The sequence below is a fragment of the Tamandua tetradactyla genome, assembly GCF_023851605.1.
Source record: "Tamandua tetradactyla isolate mTamTet1 chromosome 1 unlocalized genomic scaffold, mTamTet1.pri SUPER_1_unloc_1, whole genome shotgun sequence".
In the NCBI taxonomy this organism is placed as follows: Eukaryota; Metazoa; Chordata; class Mammalia; order Pilosa; family Myrmecophagidae; genus Tamandua; species Tamandua tetradactyla.
Window position 1 is genome coordinate 454,938 of NW_027518237.1, and position 4,743 is coordinate 459,680.

Consider the following 4,743-nt stretch of genomic DNA (forward strand, 5'->3'; position numbering starts at 1 on the left):
GTAATATCTTTATATAGAAAAACTCAATATAATATACTTCATATCTCACTAAGTAGTAAAGACAACATAGACACCAAACAGTTACATTGTATATTTTTAATATTGTCTAAATGGTAAATAATAATAATAAATAATTTTTTTTCTAGAGCTCTCATGTAGATATTTTAATGCAATTGTGATTTTGTAGGCACAGAATAAATGTGATCATAGTCTTTTGACAATGTAAATACTTTCAAGCATGTCAGATCATTGATCTCGCATCTTTGAGCTTTGTCTCTCTAACATGGGTGTCTTTATCAAAATATTTTGATAATGGAATGAGATTATAATTAATCCAATTAAACTCCCTAATGTAAAGAAGTGAAGGCCAAGAGAAATTGAGAACATGAGGAGTTGCATATCACATGAAAGGCATCCACATATAGGTCAAAGGTTCTCAATTCTGATCACATATAACTCATAAGTGTGAAGTGGCTAAGAATGCTTATTTGGGGACTAACACTTGTCTGGATAATAGTCTGAAGATAAAGAAGAAAATTCACAGGAACAAGTAATTTCTTGATTTAAAGATAATAGTTTGTGGATGTCCAGAGAGTTAAACATGGATATACCATTTTCTTGATTATCTTTGCCAGAATTTAGTCAGCAACAAAAAAGAATGGATGAGTAAAATTGTTCCTCTTTGATTGAATTTCTTTTCTTGGGAATAACTACTAACTCTGAGATCAAAGGGACCTTATTCACCATCCTCATGGTTGTTTATCTCATTGATATTCTGCCAAACTTGGACTGATCATTTTAATTAGAATGGATTCCCAGCTTCATACACTGATGTACCTTTTTCTCAGCCACCTCACCTTCTGTGACCTCTGTTATTTCCCAGCAATTGGGCCCAAGATGCTACATGTCCAGCAGGATGTGCTCCATGTTCATGGCTGGGGTTTACCTGATGGGAAGGATGGATGCTCTGACACATACAATTTTAGCATTCCACTTATGTTTATGTTTCTGTGTGTCAAATGAGATTAATCATTTCTTCTGTGATTTACTTCCCCTTTACCTCCTTTCATGTTCTGATACACAGGCCAATGAACTGGTATTATTCACCATGTTTGGCTTCATTGAACTGAGTACCATTTCAGGTGTTCTAGCATCCTATTGTTATATCATCCTATCAGTTTTCAAGATCCGATCTGTTGAGGGAAGATTCAAAGCTTTCTCTACCTGCACTTCTTACTTGACTGCTGTTGCAGTTTTCCATGGAACAGTGGTCTTCATGTATTTCCAACCCAGTTCTTCCTGCTCCATAGAACAAGACAAAATGACATCATTGTTTCACTTCCTTGTGATTCCCATGTTAAATCCTTTCATTTGTAACTTGCAGAATAAAGATGTGAAAGAGGCTTTGGAAAGGCTGAAAAAAGAAAGCTGATATTAAATATGCATAATAATAAACATGTAGTATGTGAACAGATGTGCATGCATTTATTTGTGCTTGTTGATTTCATAAAATCATGTGAAAATACGTAAGAAATGAGTTGCTTCATATACTAATTCTTGAAAAGAGTGTACCAAATTGCAATCATCAAAATTTTGTGTTTCATTAAATGATCATGCTTCATTATAAGTCCTGAATTTATATATATAAATATCTCATTGAATAAAATTTACCTGATATTTTTTGCCATGTCAAATTTTATTTGTTCAAACTTTCATTTGGGTGTTATCTCAATTATTGTAAAATGTAATGCATGTTTATTACATTTCTTTTGTACATTTAGGTGCTTAGTATTTCATGATGAATCCAGCTGTTCTTATATTAATGGATAATCTCGTGGAAAAACAAGCAGCAATTAATTTAGCTTTCAAAAATTCACAAATTGCAAATCATCACAAAATAAAAAGACAGTGAAAATCTAAAACATAATGCTGACTTTTGTATGCAGAGAAAAATTTCCCTCAATGGAGTAATTTTGTTACAGGTTTAAAAGATAAGCAAAGATGCAAGTTAAGGAAATGAAAAGATTATGTACAGAAGAAATAGCAGTTAGAGAGGACTTGAGGAGGGCAACAAGTTGCCTGAAAGAAATCCAACATGCTTAAAATGTTTCTTAGAATAAATAAAAGCAAGAGCCTGAGGAAAGTAGTCCTTGAATAGTAATTTTTAACTCTTCCATCACTTCTGGCAAAGAGCTATCTTTCTCTTCCTCTTTCTCAATCTATGTTAAATGCTACTTTTTGTATTCATAAGCAATGATCTCCTCAAGGATTTTTACAATGTTATTCTTTTTATTAAATCATTTTCTCCAATATGTGAATATTTTGTGCTTAATAATTAAGTTATTCATTCCCAATATACAAATAAGCTCCTTCGTGTTTTTGATACAAAGTGGGAAATCAGATAAGTACTAAATTAAAAATGTTAATGTTAAGTGCTGATTAAATGTTAGTCAAAACTAAATATATATTGTAGCTTGTAAGTACATGTATTTCATGATTACTAGGAGTAATAAATGTATAAATGAATACATGTATACAATTTAGGAAAAAGAACATTCATTGATGCACTTTCTTGATATTCATCTACTTTTTCTGCTTCAGTTCTAGCAATGCTCAAGGACACTCCTACTTATATAGCTATAATTGTACAAGCTAAAGTCATTGAATGTATTAGACTTGACAGCTAACATTGTAAAATGACCTGTGTGAAAACATTCTAGCATAGGAATAAAGCCCAAGGACTTCCTGTGTTTTACAAATCAGCATTTCTTTGTGAAACACTTGGACATGTTAGGAGAAAACATAGAAGTAGAAAAGGCCTATGGAAATGATTGGTTTAGAAAAAGCTTTAAAGGGTTCCTCCTCCACCATATTTTGTCAATTAACTGATGCTCTGTTGAAATTGTTATTACGAGCAGCCTCATGGCAGAAAACTCTGTTTGAAGTTGAGAAATTGAAGTTCGAACAGTGGAAGATGTGAGAAGATTGACAATATTTTGGAATATCTAAACATGACATCTAATTAATTCATTTTGCTTCCTATGCCATTATATATTACCACTTCTAAAGGTCAATTTGATCTGCAGACTGGCTCCTTTATGCACCTCGTGTGTGTAAAATAGGGGGAGAGATATTTTAAGCCCTATAAATGTTTGACCATAAATGAATTGATTACTTTGATTGTGTTTTCTCTAAAGGATTTGAGTATGTGTATAAAACATCAAATAGAAAGACACCTAGTGTTGATAACCCTGCTTGACTACATTAGTGACAATTGAGAAGTACTAATGTTCAGTGACTCTGTAAGTAGGAGGTATACATTAAAGCCAGAAGCAGCAACTTTATCTCCCTTAAGGGATTTCTTCTCAGTTCTCCATTAGTGCACCATTCTTTTTTCTACATGGGCAGGGAACAGGAACTGAACCTGGGTCTCAAGCATGGCAGATGAGAACTCTGCCTGCTAAGCCACTATGGCCCAATACACCATTTTTTCTCTAATACACAATTCTTATGTGTAGGGATTTCAGTGACAAGAGTCAAGGAATACATGTAGGAATATGTCCATAAAACATTCATGTACAAAAAAAATTCACGGTAGAGTTATTTACAATAATATAAATCTGAAAACAACTGAAGTTTCTATCAATAAATTAGATCAGAGTTGGGATTTTTTGCATGTCATTAATACTATTTTAGAATTTGCAGGCAATAACTTTTCTGTCACAAGCATTCATGTTTCTTCCTGCATTGCAACAACCAGAACCAATATTAAATGAATTGGGGATGAATGTGTTCTCATAAATTTTTATGGTTGATATTTACAAATCACTGTTCTATATAAAACATAATGATTGATGTGGCTTATTGGACTACTATACAGCAGTGAGAATGAAAAATGATGACAACAAACAGTAACATGGAGAAATGCCACAAACATAAGCTTTAATGAAAGAAGCTAGATATAATTGTATATAAAACAATGATTTCACCACAAGGTTAAGAATATACAAACAAATGACTTAAATTGGATGTCAACTTGTGATTGGTGTGTGGATAATTTCTGAGATGCTTAGTGATGTCCTATCTTATGCTGTGGGTTATGGGTGCACAGAATTTTCATTTCTGAAAAATCACTTAATACATACTAATTATATGATTATTTTCTAAAATATTTCCAAAATCAAAGACTATTCATTATCATATTTAAGCAACTGTTTCCTTTCATTAATATTTTTTCAATGTGTGGTAGATTCTTATATGTAACAAGTATTCAAATATATTTGTAAATTTGATGTAGAGTACAAATTTCATAGAATATATCAACCAATGCTCATTCTTTATTTTATTCAAAATGTCTTGTCTTGTAGACCAATAATGTTTTCAACAACATATGGTCACTTCTACAGATTCATCATTATCAGTGAGACTAAAAGTAGTTTGTCACTAGTGTTATGCAGTGAACTCTGTTTCATAACAGTCCACACCTTAGGGACAGAAAACAATTCCCTGAAGAAGGTGGTCTTGTATATAGACAGTTGAATACATAATGTTCTTTTAGGGCCAGTAGGGTCACCCAGAAAGCCTTAAACCTAGACATGTGTTTCTCATGTACTTGCCTTGATGTCTAAATTGCTCTTAAATACACTGATTTGCTCCAATCTTCAGTAAGCCAATTATGATATCCAGTTTGTAAACATGATGTAACTATGCAAGCACGGGTTTTAATGAGAAGAGCTAGAGGGA

At 32.6% G+C, this 4,743-nt stretch overlaps 1 pseudogene; it reads left to right on the forward strand.

The window, feature by feature from the left end:
* The first annotated feature begins 655 nt into the window (after nucleotides 1-655).
* LOC143672689 (olfactory receptor 5W2-like) lies at nucleotides 656-1,432 on the forward strand (annotated as a pseudogene).
* The last annotated feature ends 3,311 nt before the right edge of the window (nucleotides 1,433-4,743 follow it).